Source organism: Erpetoichthys calabaricus, chromosome 4 (genome assembly GCF_900747795.2).
Source record: "Erpetoichthys calabaricus chromosome 4, fErpCal1.3, whole genome shotgun sequence".
Classification (NCBI taxonomy): domain Eukaryota; kingdom Metazoa; phylum Chordata; class Cladistia; order Polypteriformes; family Polypteridae; genus Erpetoichthys; species Erpetoichthys calabaricus.
The window spans coordinates 187237356-187256096 of record NC_041397.2 but is presented as its reverse complement, the minus strand read 5'-3'; the positions used below and the strand labels follow the sequence as shown (position 1 = coordinate 187256096).

The window sequence follows — 18741 nt, the reverse complement described above, 5'->3', positions numbered from 1 at the left end:
TGTTCTAACTTCTGAGCAACACATATCCAAATTTTATTTTATACATTTTTATAATTTGTTCTGTATTTTGAATTTCATGTGATCAATTTTTTAGATATAATTTTACTCCTGTTCCTCTTCAGGGTTGCTGAATGCTGAGTTTGCATTTATAGCAATGGAGACTCGGGGACTGCATTATAGACCACCATGTTTACTATATTGTAGTACTGTTAGCATTTGGTTGGGGTGGGTTTCAACCCTAATTACTCCATTAACGTAAAATGTGCTGTTTGTTACTGAGGTAGAGCTCAGTTGAAGACCTGCTGTACAGTATGGCACATCTCTCTGAAAAGCCTAGCTGGCAATGAATACTTTGACTGGCCTGAAGATCTGGATGAGCCAATAGAAGGAGAAACACAGAGAGATAATAAAACAGCAAGATAGTCAAGCACAATTGACCAAAACAGGAATAGCCAAAGGTCTGAAAAGACACAAGAGAAAGTCAATTTAAAAAACAGGTAAAAGATTTAAAATTAGAAACATAGAAGGACATTGACTTGAGGCTGTTTCAGAGACAAAAAGGACACGGCTAGAGAAAAAAAGGTCCAGACAAGCTACAGCTTTTATTTACTTTGTGCTGTCATCTTGGGATTGTTGTATGATGGATGTTGCACATCAGCAGGCGCAGAAAGTAGGTGTCAGGCGAGGAAAAAGAAATGACAAGAACCCCTGTCCAATTTAAGTAAGTATTACCATTCAAAAGGTAAGCAGCTGAAGGGTTAGGTATTTTGGGCAATAAACATTGATGCATAGATTAAATAAATGTTTTTTTGTTGACCTTAATGAATGCAAACAAAAAAAGTTACATACAGCATAGTACCTAAAAATAATTTATAAAATATTTACAACTGTTTAGCACAGAAAAAAGAAAAAGAATATTTGAAGATTTTAGTTAAAAAAAATAGTTGAAATTGTTCTTTATTAATCTACAGCATCAATCGTTTCTCCACACTTAGTTTAATCCAAATGGAAAACAAACATGCCAATCTTCTGCAATAATTTCTCTTGCAACTAATTTACCGAAGCAACAGCCTGACCTGGAACTGCAAACCTGAAATATATTAAATCAGTTCTAAATATATGATGCATCTTTTGAATATTTTAGGTTAAACCAAAATATACATCTTAAAATCAATTATATATACAGTGTAAATACAGTTTTATATATGGTTTAAAATGTTTAATGCAGTCAGGTTCTGAATATATAAACTAAAATAACAAAAAAAAACAATTCTAGCAATCACAACAAAGCCCTAATACGTTACGCTGAAAACACCGATGAGGAAATAATCAATGCATTCATACATCTACATCCATTTTTAACTAATTGTAAAAACAGTGGCAGTTCTGTTATTTGTGTAAACATTAGGACTAAATTGGACTAAACATACAGTAGGTTCCATTTGTTTAACTGGTGTAAACTAGAGTGGGAGTGCTCAGGCAATCCCCTTCCTCTGAATAATGCCAAGAATAAGGGCGACACGGTGGCACAGTGGTAGCGCTGCTGCCTCGCAGTTAGGAGACCCAGGTTCGCTTCCCAGGTCCACCCTGCGTGGAGTTTGCATGTTCTCCTCGTGTCTGCGTGGGTTTCCTCCGGGCGCTCCGGTTTCCTCCCACAGTCCAAAGACATGCAGGTTAGGTGGATTGGTGATACCAAATTGGCCCTAGTGTGTGCTTGGTGTGTGGGTGTGTTTGTGTGTGTCCTGCGGTGGGTTGGCACCCTTCCCGGGATTGGTTCCCTGCCTTGTGCCCTGTGTTGGCTGGGATTGGCTCCAGCAGACCCCCGTGACCCTGTGTTCAGATTCAGCGGGTTGGAAAATGGATGGATGGATTACCTAAATAATACCCTACAAGAGATATGCTAGAAAACATGTCAGATAAAATCAAAATACACTGTGACAGGATAAACACAACTAACATCAGAAGCCACTCTGGGTCTTCCTAATACAGGTCTGGTGTTCCTGGCAATCTATGGGGTGGCTTGTCCATTTGCCCACAATGTTTTGTGTGCCCAAGCACCAGAACAATGCCTTTACTTTCTGTCCCTCTATCTCTCCCCAGCCTCTCCTCCTCACACAAGTTAAGTGCTTGCCCTACCATTCCTTTCAACTCCATATTCACTTGAGCAATGATTGGAAAGTGTTTTTAAGTCCCAGTCAGAGGTACTTTAAACTCCTCTTGAGCAAACCTTCTAATGCCCCCTGGACTAGACTCATATATTTCTACTGTAGAGAGCCAAAGTTCACTTTTAAAGGACCTAGCAACCCCTAAACATTCTAATCCCAAAAGCCTATTAAAATGGTCATAATGTACAGGGGCCCTCAGTTCAGTACAGCCTAGCGCCCCTCAATGCTGAATAAAGTTTTATGGGTTTTTTCTGTGGTATTGCTAGTATCCTTTATTAATATCCTACACTTGATAATCATCCAATCTTTGACATCCAAATCATATGTCTATTGTGATTGAAGCAGCATAAGAAAGTAAAGTCTGCTGATATTTTTTTGATTTCTTTTATTTTGTTATAAATCGGTTGTAACAAAATTAGAATGTGGTTGCCTATCACAGCTGTAATCCACATGTAAACAAAATATAAACTACAAAGGCAAGATATGCATTATTATGGTGCTGTAATACAACTGGCCAACATAAAAGATGAATCCCTTGTACTGTATATGTCTGGTTAATTTGGCGAGGGCAAATGTGAATGTGTACATGACTGGGGCCTGTGATTGACATGCATACTGGCATACTTCCTTTGTTTTTTCCAAAGTGCTGTGGTAGGCTCCATTCCCACAATGATCCTGAATTTCACAAATCGGAATTGAGAATATTACATTATGCATTGATAAATGACTAATATTGAGTATATAACTCATAATGCAGCAAAATGGAGCTCAGTAAGCTGCAGTACCTCTTCCTGACAAAATTCACTCTAGTTATGACAATGGCTATAAACTAATGGAAGGCTTTCAATTCTAAAATTCACTTTGTAATTTAAAGTAATTAAAGTACTTTTGTAACTGTTTCTGTTTTACATCACTAACATGTGATTTCCTGAATAAAAAAGAAGGATGACTGTTAACCTGCCACTTTCCATCCATTCATAGGAACACCATGATGAACTCTACCATGTGGTTTTGTAACTAGAGAGTGGCACCACTACAAGTGTGGGAAGTGGGACTCTTTCAGTGCAACCAAACTTTCCTTATGAGGCACCGGTGCTACATGCTATGAAGGTGTCATAGCATATTAAGTTAACAGGGCTGTCTTTGGATCAGAGTATTACATCTAATTTTGTACCTAATTGTTAATGATACATATAGGAGCTTATTAGAGCCATTTACTCCTAACTGTCGAATTCTGTTTTGATTTTTTGGGACATCTCCACAATCTATAGTACTAGGGGGCTCCACCCCCTGCTCGCTTCGCTCGCCAACCCCTGGCGTTGGGGCATGACAAAGAGTGAGATGTATGAATTAGAAATAGAATAGTGTGTAGGTTTGGATGATGCCTATATAAATAAAAAATAGAGTGTTTGGCATAGAGTAATGTTTTATTGGAATATTTCTTTGTATACAACATTAGTAGTAAAGATGGTGTCTTGTCTTTGAATGAGTCTTCCTTGGCATGGATCATTTATAACTTTAACTTTAACGTCAGATGAACATCGAACACGTGAGAAGGCAACATAAAGTTGTCCATGTCCAAAAACGGGTTCAGAGAGGTAGATGCCAACCTTGTCCATGGTTTGTCCTTGTGATTTGTTGATGGTCATGGCAAATGCAGGTTTAATGGGGAACTGTCGGCGTTTCAATGTAAAAGGTAATTCTAGGTCAGAAGTCGTAAGGTCAATTCTAGGAATGAGAACAGTATTGTTAGCATGTGATTCTGTAAGAACTGTTGCTTGAATAACATTGTGTGTCATGGTGTTGACGACTAAACGTGTGCCATTGCATAAACCCTGTTTAGTGTTAAGGTTTCTTAATAGCATGATTATTGTTCTGTTTTTAAGGGTAAGCTTGTGTTGTGGTCATCCGGCCGGGTTAATAGTGTTCAAATATTCTAAGGGGAAATTCAGATGTTCATTGTCGTCATCAGAGTCAACTTTGTCAGAGCTTAGAAAGAGCCGTGTCTCTCCAGGAAGTAATGAAATGACCTGGTTATTAATGTGATTAACATTAATATTTTTTGGACATAATATAGTGCGTTGTGTTAACCACATATGCGAAAGCAGTATGGGCCATTGCCTTTTGTTGGCCTGATATGTACTCCGGTAGATGTAAAAGCAAATGAACTATTGTAGGATCTAATGCAGTTCATAAAGTTTTTACTTTCAGGCACATCGTTAGTTAGAAGCTTCTGTAGATATTCAGGATATGAATTTAAAGGAGGCAGTGTAATCTGCCCCTTTTGACAACAACGTGTAAATTCATTATTTGTATTGCCAGTTGTTTCTTCTGGGAAGTTAAGTGAATGACAATGATTGCAAATGACATTCATTAATCCCAATGAATTTTCCTCAATAGTGGACTCATTATTGAAGGCGTTGTCAGCCAACTGGCGTAAGCGTTTAGCAGGTGTCTTGCGTTGATGTCCGCTACGGGCATGTTTTGCTTGTGTCGTTTGAGTGCCGCGTTGTTGCATGTCCATTATTTGTGACGCGCTATTTTTTACTTTTAATTGATTCGCCTCCGCTTTGCGAAAAGTCCGTTTCACTCTACGGCGTGCATTGTTTGTATCGAGCCTTGTCCGTTTTTGTATGTCGGTCAGTTGAGTTCTCTGCTTTTGGAGTCTTGCTTGCTTGCTTTGTGGCAGGTCATATGCGCGTTGTACACGTCTGCGTTCATTTATTCTGTCTCTTCGCTCCCTTTTTTGTATGTCTGAGACGCGAGCTCTTTCTTTTGAAATCATGCTTGTTTCGATGTAGCACTTTGAGACGCGCGCTGTATGCGTCTATGTTCATTCTGTCTGTCCATTTGGGCACGTCTCTATAACGGGGTCACTTGAGCTTTGCGTTTTTTGATCCGAGACATTTTTTCTCCCGGAGTTTCCTTTGCGCGTTGTATGCGCCGCTGTGTATTTTCTTGTTTCATTCATGTTCGTGTGTTTGGGTCCTGTTATCCGATCCGAATCGTTTTGTACCCGTGACCGTGTATTCATGTCTTGTTTGTTCCTCAGCGTGCGAAATATGGATAAGTAATAAGGAGGATCGCACTCACTGTTAATATGGAGCCTTTTCTGCAGTTGAACGGTTAATAGTGCTTTATTGTAAGGAGATCCACCTATGCTGCCTAGTGTGAAGGTGTTGAGATGACGTATGTTTAATATGGACGTTTCCTTTAGATATGTGGCTTTGGGTGTCACTTCTTATTGATGGGGGGATGATGATTTTTGTTGCGCGAGCATCTTCTTTCTTTTTGTGTTCCAGGGGCTTGTTGAATCCCCCTCTTTGTGTGTGTCCCGTCCGTTGCTTGTAGGGTGTGTGGGGTGGTTTTGTGTTCTTTTTTTATGTGTGTTTTGTGTTCTTTTTTATTGTGTTCCATGGGCTTGTTAAATCCCCCTTTTGGTGTGTGTCCCGTCCGGTGCCTGTAGGGGGGGGGGGGGGGGGGCCTTGCTGTTGTGCGCGAGCGTCTTCTTTTTTTTTGTGTGCTAGTTTCGTGTGCAATGGGTTTCGTGCGGCGCCTGCTTTTGACTACTTTTTTCTGTGCCTTTTCCTTTTTTCTGTGCTCTTGGTGCCTCATTTCTTTCACTCCTTTTTTCTGTGGTCTTGTCCGCCTCTCGCGACCCCTCATCCGCCTCTCGCGGCCCCTCATTTCTTGGGGCGCCTGCGCAGTACGTCTTTTTGCGGCTACGGCCCATGGCCGGATGTCCCTGCGTCCATCCGGTTTAGCATTCTCGGTTAGTAATATGGATTATACCAGTAGTACCGATGTGCTTTCTTAAATGTTGATAGCCTCTAAAAATAACCTTGCCTGTACAACCAAGAACTACATAGACAAATAATTTGACATTACATGAAACTAAGACTTGGAGGTAATCTGACATTAAAGGTCCAATGCAAAGCACAGCTTGTTATTCTTTATGTCAAAACATTTCTGCCCTTAAAGGCATCAGATGAAACCTCTGCCTAAATCTTGTGAATTGGTAATGAAAAAGGAAGAAAGAAGGAAGACACGTATAGGAGTAGTAGTATCAAAGGAGTAACAAAAGCTTTTGACTGATTTAGGTCCAGTGATATTGGGTAGAATTATTTTGTTCCTTTATGTATAATATGTGATCACCACCAAATACTGTACTTACATGCATTGGTATAATAAGCCACCCATGGCATAATCAGTGATGGCTTATTTACAGTGTTACTACATCATCTTATGTCTTATGTTTGGAGTTTACATGTTCTCCGCATGGTAATAAAGGTGTGATCCGAAAACTGTGTTTTTTATAAAGGTTAAAATGGGCTAAATGACCCCAGAACAAGTGTTTTCTGCCCTCTGCAATGGATTAGTATTCAATTTACGAATGGTTTCATCTTTGTATCCCCTGCACTACTAAAGTTCTTAATGTCAATTTACAGGAAGCCAAATGATTTGTGCCTGTTATAATCGAGAAGAATTGCACTTCCACAAAGGCCTATACATGTGTGTTAAATCTAATACTGCAAGATTAGAGGAGAAAAATAATTACATTGTGAAATAAAAAAATAAAAGCAATTCATTTTCTGGATGTCAATCATACTGCATTACATACAGAATTTAAAAATTAATAAAGAAGGCAATTATTAACATAAGAATGCAATTGAAATTTTTTTTTTTGACTTTTGAGACTTTTTCTCATTGAAATCAGAACTCATTAAGGCATTATCAATCCTTAATAATGTCCACTGCAGGTGGATTAAAGTATAAAATGCTTTTTAATCCCAGGGGATTTCCACCTGGAGACTATTTGGATCCTTGCAGCAAAAGATACTGACACAAATGCTTCTTCCTCACCTCTTCACATCATGTGTTAAGCAGAAGAATACATTTCTAGAATCTAAAACCAAAGTGGCAATTTCACTTGAAACGTAGCAGAAATTGTGATCTAAACTGAGTGTTGTATAATATCAAATAAGCATTTTTCTTTGATAATAATAATTTAACTATTTACTACTAAATGACCTAATGGAGTTGTTTAAAATTCTCAAACAATTCCTAAAAATATTTATTTTATTAAACAATTATTGAAGAATACAGAAATTGACATTCATCATGGGGTGTAAAAACAATTGTGGGGTGGAGAAAAAGAAAAAATCTTTGTGGAAATTCTGAGAATTCTTGTGTGGTACCTGTACCTTATAACTGGCAGCCATATACACCTTCACCTGTATGAGGTGTATGATGTTCAAAGAGAAAAATCAGAGAGAAACTTTATAACCATATGTGTCCAGTGTAGATAGGGGCTGACAAGAGGTTATACTGTCTTGTGGTCACAGGCCTCACAAGTATACGGCCAAATAAAGCTAAAAATTGGGCTGTGTCCAGCAGGTGTGTTTGCTCCACAGAAGGACTCAGTTCAATGCTGGGAAATTCACTGTGGAAAAGTCACTTCACTTACAGTGCCATCTAAAAGGCAAAATGATGGCAAAACAACCACAATAACAACAAAGATCAACAATCATACTTAGCTTGTATTAAAGAAACTTTTAGCACTATATAAGCTCTGCCAGAAGACCCAAAGGAATATAAGGAGGATGAACGTTGCTCTTAGGAGGTACTCTTTCTCTTTCTCTGTGTTAGATCAGGTGCTGTGAGTGTGCCAGCTGTTAAAGTTAAAGGGTGTGTTTTTTTGTAACTGTTGAGATTTCTGCAACGTGTCCAATAATAAGTAATTTGTTATTTTACATTGTGTTACATTTTTTTTAGGCTCAGCTAATACGGTGGGAACAAAATATGGTGATTACCGATTTACGTGGTGTAGTATTGACATTAACCCCAGCCAAGATGCCATTACAGATGTGTTTGCTTTTTCACCATCTATATTTCTAATATGAATATGACCACCAAATAAATAAATTAAACAGATGAACAACAAAAAGTAACTTCAGAAGGTTGAAATTATGGAGATAAATAAAAGAACCACATATGAGTGGAAAACACAACAAAATCAAACAGAAGAAAATGACAGCCCCTCTGGATCTTAGTTAGAAATTATGGTTGTTTAATAATGTTTCCCATGTGATTCTCAGCTCTTTTTGGAAAAGTTTACTTCCCATTATAGGTTTTTTGGGTTGCTTAATACATTTCTTGCTCTTTTATTTGCTAGAGTGAAGTTACAATATAGAAAAATATTATGCATCTGTTCCATCATCATCTTGTTCTTCTCTGGATGCTGTCATCTTGAAGTCGCATTGCCAAGGTGCAATGCCCAGTTGTAAGAAAAACAATAATGATGTTGTTAGTGTGATGCCTTAAAATTCAATGCCACAGATCCATCTTCATTTATGTAAGTTTCCAAATAAAACCAAAGAAAAATGTTGTCAGTATATATTTACGGATTCCTCGAAACCTCTTCACTATTAGAGTTAGGACTTCTGATTTTAGATTTGAATTTGGGATATTGTTTTGGGTGTAGACAAACAATAGGGAGGATTTTTGGTTACTCAATCTCTGGGAAGTTTTTTGATGTTTCCTTTTCTGGTCACCTCCATTCACTATGTTTGCATCTCCTAGTGCAAGACATAATAAAGACAACAAGCCTTCAATCCTGTATAGCAGGTGGTTCCCCCATTTACCTGCTTCAGAACACCAAAAAAAAGCAAATTTCTAATTCCCACCTCTCTCTTGTATCTTACTTTTCTTTTTCTCACATACTGAGCCCTTGACCCAAAAGTTACCATTTCACTGAAAAGTTAATGTGCGTTCACTCTTGAGTCAGTTTTGATCTACCTAATGGGATAACTTCTGTTCAAGACTTGCAATCACTTTCTAGGGTGAGGGGACATCAGACTAAAATGCCCATTAGGAGCTTGTAATATTTTCAGTATTTTTCAGTATTCTGATGCCTTAGATTGTTTGATGTCCTAGGAACCTTTTCAGCTGCTCTTTCCATGAAAGAGGCAATAGAATCCAACATATTGTTGCGCATGTGCATCTCTGGGTTCTAGTAAAGTAAGCAATTCCACCTCGAGACAAGAGGGGGCGCTGATGCTAATGGTATCATCTCTCTCCCCAGGAGCACAATAATACCCAACTGCAGAACCACACAGCAATATGTCACCACAGTTTTTGACTGCAGTTTCTTGGCAGAAGTAATATAATGGTAACTTAAGGATAGGGGTTAGTTTTGTTAAAGTTAGGGGTTTGTGTGGTTAGCATGTAGTATTGATGTCAGTTAACATCTCTCCCTCTGTGAAACTGCTGCTCATTATAAAACTGCAGTGACATGTGGCTGTGTGGCTCTGCAGTTAGATGATTCTCCAGTAGCACTGAAGGGCCACCGAATGAAAATGTGTAGCTCTGCCAACCTGAGAAGACTCTGTCTCTTTGGGCACATATGCTATAAATACCAGGCAACCAGGGCGAAAGAGGAGGAAAGAGCTTCCGAATCTTAAACCACACATATGACTATGGAAACAAGGCTAAGCAGAGCTGATTTTTGTTTTGTTTTACTGTTGCACGGCTGGTTTTCAGTTAAAATTGAATGGGGTGACCCAGCTGGTGCAACTTTTAATCTGCCCCATGTTAAAATGTTAGCACTTTTTTTCTTATCATAATTTTGTTAATCATGGTGCAAAAAAATCAATAGATAAGAGAAAACATGGGTGGTAATATAACTGAAATTCTTTATTAGGAATACTGTCCATTGCAATTATTGAATATTAGCTTTACAAGTGTTACTTATATGAACACTGGCTGAGCCCACATAGTAATGAAACAGGACAAACTTTAAAAATCAATAGACTTTGGCACTATATCTGATCATGTTCAGCTCTAACGGGAGAGCGTTCCCCACGTGGGGAGAAAAGCACATAGCTGTGATATCTCTGGCAATCAGCAGCTACCCTGTTAAACACATGGAGCTCTGATCTGTCTCTCAAAAATGTCAAACGTTACTCCTTAACAATCTGTAGATGATGTCTGTTGAACAAACAGGTATCACTAGCTAAGTGGAGGCAAGATGCTCTCCAACACGTGGCGAGACGTAGACTAACTCGAACAGAGGCTGGCGAGTGAATAAGGAAGACACCGCCCCCCTGCTCTCGGCCCACAGCCACTCTCTTGGATCTTGGAATGCATAAATACATCGGTACCGAAAGCAAACTATGATACTTAGTATGATGAGAGTAGTCGCAAAATCAACCGGAAAGTTCAAGCAAACTATTGATAACAACCAGATCTAAATCCGTTTAGTAATTCTCTTGTGAAAAGTGGACAGACATACAGACAGAACGAGCTTGGGCCACGAAATTGTTAAAAGCGTTTCTTAGCAAGCACCTATGGGCAAAGGGTAACCTACATTCCAAATTTCAAGTCCTAAGTCCTCATGGTTCGGCAGATTTCGTGATGAGTGAATCAGTGGTATTGGCTTTTATATATATAGATTATTTTCAAAATTAAACTGTGCCGAAATATGAGATTATAAGTCATCTAATTCAGTTTTCCTGCTGTTTCATGCCACTGCATTACAGCAGATTATACACAATGTTTCATATTAGGTTATATGACTCAGGAGGCCTTTTTTATTTCATTCACCTGGCAGCTTATTAAACTTCTGAAACCCTGTGATGAACTGAAAAATAAAGGCCCCACTGAGATAGCTGAACATGTGCTTTAAGTGTTAGCTTCTCAAGTGTTTCATGGGTACAATGCAATTGCTACTGCACAGCTGGTGTCAGATCGTGAATGTCAAAGGTATATTACTTGATTACATTTTTATATTTCAAGACTATCTGTGATTTAAAATCAACATCAATTCTTTAGAGGATAATCATTTACAAACCGTAAAATGATGTGTGAATTTAATAGTTTTATCAGCATATAATTCCTGTACCTATTTAGTTGGTGATAACATTAAAATATGAAATATATTAACATCTATATATTTTAGGCCAGAATCTGTTAAATTTATATACGGAATTCAGGCTAGGCAAAATCTATTAGATTTAAAATGAACTAGTGCTAAAAAGACAATTATATTTCATTAAAACATTTACTTAAATATTTACTGTAATTACACTGAAACGTACAGTCTAACATTGGTACTTTGTTTAAAAATGAGTTCTACTCATATGCTTACTGCCATTGCTATAATTATCTCATGGTTGAAAAAATCAGAAAGTATATAGCAGCAGAAACATAAAATCAAAGATACAGACTCATAGTACAAATAACATAATCAACCAATCAATCAATAAATGTATATTGTGCAGAAACTGCAAAATAAACTTAAAGAGCTTCAGCATTTAGTTTTGGGCATGAAATTGCTTTATAGCAGTGGGCAGAAAAGACCCCCAGAGGCGCTTCTTAGCGCACAATGGTGGAATGAGCCTGTGGTTAAAAGTGCTCAAAGAGGAGCTACTCCTGGAGGGGAATCTTCTATTTCAACAATTCTTCTAGCATGTCCAGGGTCAGCTCTGTGATGGAGCAGACAACAGACCAAAGTGCTTGTTTCAGACAGTGAAGTGTGCTGGCATTTCTGTTTTGGTGTTTGGTGTATTTTCCTGGCTTAGTTTAGGGCAACTCATTCCAACAGCAGGCAATGTAAACATCAATAAATATATAAATACAGGAAAACTGAATATATTTTGCAGGGCAGTACTCCCTGAAAATTGTTTCTTTTACCTCACAGCCTAATGCTCAGAAACACCCACACTCATTTTAAAACAGGTGTTGGGGGACCTAAAGTTCAAACATTAAAGAAAAAAAGAACCCTTCACTTGACTTTTTAATGCTGATTTACTTCTTGAATAAAGAGCAACATCATCAAACAAAAATCTCCCGTACGACAGGAACAAGACCCGGTTTCTTGATGAGGCCCATGTTTTGTCTCTCCAGCAGTGTCCAGGTAACTTAGTTCAGAAGCACAGTCCAACCGTTGGATGGCTCAATGAATTCCAATAAGACAGCAGAAGACAGTACGCTAAGTCACAAAGGCAGACAGACAACAGCAGGAGGCTGTGATGACTGCCCCTTTATTCCTTCTTATATACAACGTTTGCCCAGTAAATTATACAATACAATAATAAAATTTTCTTTTTCTGCCTGTATCCAAAATATTCCAGAATTTTCTATGATTATACAAAAGAATGCGTGCCTGTCCTTCAGCTGTAATCTTCTTTTCTGGTTTCTCTCTAAAAGTTTATAAAAAGGTAATTTTTTTTGTTTGCAGGTTGAATTTCCACAGTCAAGAACACATGCAGCAGGCAGCAATGAGTTATAAAGAATCTAGTATTTGCTCCATTAGAGACTGACATTTTTTCTTACTTAAAAGTGAGCTTGAACCTAACACTGATAATAGCACAAGGTTTTATACTGACCAGAATCTGGATGCAGAGCACTGTTTGCTGTTCCCCTGTCACTGAAAGATGAGGAGGTTCCTCTGGGAGAAGGCATTTAATTTGAATAAACCACATAAGAAAAGAAAGCCAACAGATGGTCAGCTCTGCCCAGAAATGTGACTTGGCATGATGCTCCAATTTTAAATAAGTGGAGAGTGCTAATGCACAAAGGGAAAATTTGTATAGAAGAGTCATTTTAATCTTTTGTCAACCATGCACTTTATAGGAGAAGGGTGGCTACACAACATTTTGCACTGCGTCTACACTGTGTCAGAGTGTTGCATTCAAATCATTTGAAGGTTTATTACCTGCTATTGTGGATTGCCCTTTTACAACTGTGGATTGTGAAATTCTAAAGAAAATGTGTTGTTGTGTCTTTTTAAGCAGTTCATAGTCAATGTATTCTTGAGGTCACAGAGATGGCTGTGAAGTTCATAATTTAGGCAGTATTTAAATCTGTGGTGGATGAATGGAATCGCAATGACCATTCCAGGCATCAACAAGCATTAATGTACTGTATATCAGTGTGAATTATTCACTTTTCCAGAGTACACCTACCCTCTGTGGTGCCTGCTAGAACAGTTTCTCAACCTTTTTCCTGTGTGACTGTCTTCACAACCCACCAATAGTTCTTCAAGGGCTGGTGAATCGAGCGGAGGTCCACATTGATGAACCAAGCATGATCATCAGACTGGGGGAGGGGTCTCTTGGTGAATCAAATTTGAATATCAGAATGGAGATCTGCCATGGCCCACACATGATCCACTCCCTTTATAAATAATAGCAACTTGTGAACCACCGGCAGCATCCCGTGACCCAAAAGTGGGTCACAACCCAGTGGTAAAGAAGCACTGTGCTAAAAGTCTCACCTGTCACAAAGTAGCTCAGTGTGGCAGCTCAGTCACACCTCTTTCCGGTTTAATTCTCAGGAACAAAGCCTGCATAAGGTTGTGCTCAATATGCCAGTAAACACCAATGCTTGCTGAGATGTGATGGTAAATTGTGATTGCGAAGAAAATAGCCTTACGTTTTACAAAATGCTGCTAGAGTGCCAACTTTTTCCTGTCCAGCAGTGCAGGAGCATCCCACCATTTGTAGAGCATCCAACAACTGAACAAGCACCATGCAGCGTGAACGTCGCCTTTATTTGTACCTCCCCTTTCAAAAACAGAAAAATCCATGTGGTAGCTGTGTTTAGGACAGAGGCATTTTTTGTTAATGGGCCGAAGTATTAATAATAAGTCACAGTGTGCTGTATGGATAGCGCTTTGAGTACTGAGAAAAGCGCTATATAAATGTAATGAATTATTATTATTCTTATAAAATCTAGGTGTGACTATGAACCCAGGTAATTGAACAAATGTGTTAATGAGAAATATTAACTTTTTATGATAGTTACTGCAAGAAATGATTTAATTAATTTTATTGTACTTTTAAGATAAACGGGTTTTGTTAAAGACTACTAATGAACATGCAACTGCTTGCTTCTGCACAGGCTCTTAATATCAATAGAGATGCTGGATGTCTTAACATTTAGTTCTTTGCAAAATTTGTATTGCATGCCTCCAGTATATTTGGAGATACTTGTACACTGTTTTGAAGCTCTTATGGCAGTTGTTGCTAACTAATGCGCTATAGTCAAACCTTGGTATTTGACGGTTTCGATACTCATTGAATTGGTAATCGTTGCATTTTGATGAGAAAAAAAATTGCCAGGGCACTTTGTCATTTTCTTGTGTGCTTTTTAAAATGTTTGCTCTCTTTCTTGTGCAAATAAGAATAGTATAATCACGGGTCCTATGAAGGCTGGTGATAACAGCCAACAGAAAAAAAATTAGAACCACGATACAACAGAAAAAGAGGTAAGAAGGAAATTGAGAGTGGTCTCCATCCAAACAATAACATCTCTCCTCCACAACACCTTCCTCACCACTATCCCTTTAGGTTATTAACTCCTCTCAGTACAGGTAAAGTTAAATTTATTTTGATTAACCTATTTATTTTTTTCATTTATGTCGATGAACTTTGACTGTTTATTAGTAAAATATAAATCCATTTATGCATATAATGCCTTTCTGGGGTTCTGGAATGGACTCATTCAATTTACAGTATTTCTTATGGGAAAATTCAGTTGCTACTCATCGTGCCTTCTGGAACAAATTAATGACAAGTATCAAGGTACCACTGTATTTAGTCAGTATTCTGTGTGTATATATTTCTTTTATTATATGTCAGTCCCTATATTTTAACAATATTCCGTAGGAAAAGTACATGTTTTGAAGTTGGATAACTTCTAAATGAATGACCTGCTTTCAAGAGTGTGGAGTTGACTTCCAGCGTAATTTTTGCCTATGTGGAGCCTGCATGTTCTCTCCATAACCATGTGAGGTTTTCATGCAGATACTTGCATTTAACTCACACACCCAAACATATGTAGATTAAGAAAATAAGAGAATTTGGAAATTGTCATTGTATGTTGGGTTGGGTGGGTAAGCAACAACAGAAGCTACCCAAGAACAAATGTTTGTATTTATTTTTAGAGGGAAAGGCTACTTAAACTAAGTCTATTCAAAAAATACAAAAATGAAAGTACATGTAGCATTGGCTTGCAGTTAGGTGAAGTAAAAAAGGATAGATGAATTATAAACTGTTATTCATTTTTTGCATTTATTTGCAGTAATAGATTATGTAATGGGCGGCACGGTGGCACAGTGGTAGCGCTGCTGCCTCGCAGTTAGGAGACCCGGGTTCGCTTCCCCGGTCCTCCCTGCGTGGAGTTTACATGTTCTCCCTGTGTCTGCGTGGGTTTCCTCCGATCGGTCCGGTTTCCTCCCACAGTCCAAAGACATGCAGGTTAGGTGGATTGGCGATTCTAATTTGGCCCTAGTGTGTGCTTGGTGTGTGGGTGTGTTTGTGTGTGTCCTGCGGTGGGTTGGCACCCTGCACAGGATTGTTTCCTGCCTTGTGCCCTGTGTTGGCTGGGATTGGCTCCAGCAGACCCCCGTGACCCTGTGTTCAGATTCATCGGTTGGAAAATGGATGGATGGATTATGTAATGGGGGTTGAGGTCCTGTATGATCCCACAGTCACAAGCCTTCCAGAAATCAAAACATTAGTTATTTGGCTGGATAAATGGACACACCATTTATTTGGGAGGCTTCTGCTGTTGTTCAATACATGTGTAGTAATGCCACCACATTTATTCCTATAATAGGCTTTTGTAACCTTAATACTCATATCTAAATGTAAAATAAAACAGCTGTGCTACAGTTATTTGTCATCTTTGAGAATGATTAGTTAAATCAGTGAAAAGTGAGAGAGAAAAACACTTTATCTGCAATACCAGAGGACCGTCTATCTTTTTATTTCTGAACCATATATGTGTAGCTGCTAAAAATAGCAGAAACAGTTTGTTAATAAAGGACAATAATGCATATTGAAACCTGATGTCCTGAGAGAAGTGTAGTTTCTGAGCTAATGAAGCCAATAATGTTCCAGCACGCTCAGGATCGTGAATGAAAATGCCTTGCTGTTTATAGTTTACAGAATAGCTATGAGACCTGAACAGAACAGCTGTCAAAGAGAGGTGACCATTAACATAGCACATGTAGTGTGAAACTCAGTAAGGAAGAAGACTCACTCACAGATGATGCACTAGAAACAATGTAGGCTATACAGTCAGAAGAAAGGCCAGCTTTTGTCAAAGATGTAGATTCTAGTTCAAAATATGTTTTGATATTATATTGGCATGTGAGACTGAAGAGGCATACAACTTTAATTTTAGGGTAATTAGGTAGTTTCAGTGAGAATAATCCATCAAGATTGTGGTACCTTAGTTGGCTTATTATACATTGGTCTACATATCACAGATACTGGACATCCAGAAAGTGGGGAAATGTCAAATGCAAAACTTTGGTTAGTGATGAAATACACAAAAAAGAAGTGTTCAGTAATGAGTATTGTACTCTCACAGTAAACATTTTCTAATGGTGGGGTGGTGGTGCATTATTGAGGCATATTAATATATTAATAATTATTACATAATAATTATTATAAAATATTAATCACTTCTTAATGATTCTGAGTAAACATCTACACCTCATATTGAAATATTTCTTTCCTCCCTGGTGATGTGTCTTCTATACGCCAAGTGCATTTAATCTAGCAGTTGTCTGATAAGCATATTATGGCATCCGTACTCATGAGGAGACAGAGATGATTAAGAAATTAATGGTGGAGAATTACTGTAGGCCACTGTACATTCAAATAGTACTGGAGGCAAGCAATGGCTAAGCGTCTGATTAGATGACTCCATATTGGTGTTGTGCCATTCCATACATATCACAAATAGGTGGGCATGTTGTAAAACTGATGGAAAAGTGTCCAAGGTCAGCATTGTTTTTCTTACACAAAACTTTCTGGAATACTTTTTTTTGCCTTCTTCCAACTCTATAATGACTGTTCACATTCTCTCCCCACAAGACTCTCATTTATTAATATATTGTTCTCTGATATTCTGTGTGGGTTCCAGCCTCCACAACTTTGAATTGGATTAAGTTGGTTCAAAAATAAATGAATAAAAGATCTTGTGTTATAGGTAACCAGGCTCACCACTTTGTTATTTATTATGTTAAAAATATTTCTGAAATTTGAAGTTAGCCTGTTGTGTTTTATGTTGCTTTATTTTTAATAATATGCAGACTAATCAGAATTACCTCATGAGACAGTAAAGACAGAATTAAACACAATGATGGTAGAATGATTAGCACCATCTAACAGCTCCACTGTACTGGGGTGACTGTCTATGTTGAGTCTGCATATCCTCCCAATGTCTGCATTGGATTTTTCTGGTTACTTCATTTTTCTTTCACAACTTATATGATGTACAATTTCAATTAAGCAGAAATTGTCCCAGTGTGTAATTGTGTCCCACAGTGGTCATAATGCTGCCATTGCTTCTTACCAGATAGATAGATAGATAGATAGATAGATAGATAGATAGATAGATAGATAGATAGATAGATAGATAGATAGATAGATAGATAGATAGATAGATAGATAGATAGATAGATAGATAGATAGATAGATAGATAGATAGATAGATAGATAGATAGATTTATCCACAGGAGGAAATGTGGCCTTTTTAAGTAGTTCTTTAAACAAATAAATACAAAAACTGGTAGATCAATACATTTATATACCCAGGTACTATGGATAGTACACACATCCGAATAACTAAAAAGCAAGAAAATTAAAATAGAAAGAAAAGTTCTGACTTGGCTCTCACTGTCCTAGTGAGGCATTACAATTTCCCATTGGGATTAATAAAGTATCTATCTATCTATCTATCTATCTATCTATCTATCTATCTATCTATCTATCTATCTATCTATCTATCTATCTATCTATCTATCTATCTATCTATCTATCTATCTATCTATCTATCTATCTATCTATCTATCTAAACACTATTTCTGTTGATATAAAAGAGCATCTCTTAACACACTTCTTCTGAGGTACTTGGCCGAAAGTCCTCAGTGGTTAGTGTGTCAGACGGAGAATGTGCGGCGTTGTTCATAATGTCACCCAGTTTCATTTTAATTTTCTCTTTTACTACTACCACCAGGGAGTCCAGAGTGTGTTCCATAACTGAGCTTGCCAATTTTAATTTGCTTGGGCCTCTCTTGAACTGATGTTATTCCAGCACACCACACTGTAGAAAATAACACTGGCCATTACAGAGTTATAGAAGATGTGAAGGATCTCACTACTCACATTAAAGGAACACAGTCTCCTAAGGAAGAAGATCTGCTCTTTCTTATATAGTCTTCTGTGTTTGAGACCAGTCCAACAATTACAATACTGTTTTGGACTAACCAACTTTAGAAAATCAATATATGAATCGATTTATTTCTACAAAATAAATTCTTTAAATGTTTGTTTAATGTTTGTGCAATGCCAGTGTTGAATGTTGTAGCTGAAATGGCAATTTAACATAGACCTTCATTTCTTCTTTTCTTTTTTGACTTGCTACCATTAATACAGATTATAGTGTGCCTCTCCAATCACTAAACCTGATTAACAAACTTATGGTAATGCAAATCTTAAAATAATAATGTATGTTTAAACTATTTGCTAGTTTTTGAATAGATAAAGTTGTTCCACCA

At 37.8% G+C, this 18741-nt stretch overlaps 1 protein-coding gene across 2 annotated transcripts in view; it reads left to right on the top strand.

Moving 5' to 3' along the window:
• The window catches only part of cnga3a (cyclic nucleotide gated channel subunit alpha 3a), a 114881-nt gene that overhangs the window by 54630 nt on the left and 41510 nt on the right, over positions 1–18741 (top strand). The gene's annotated exons all lie outside the window — the stretch shown is intronic.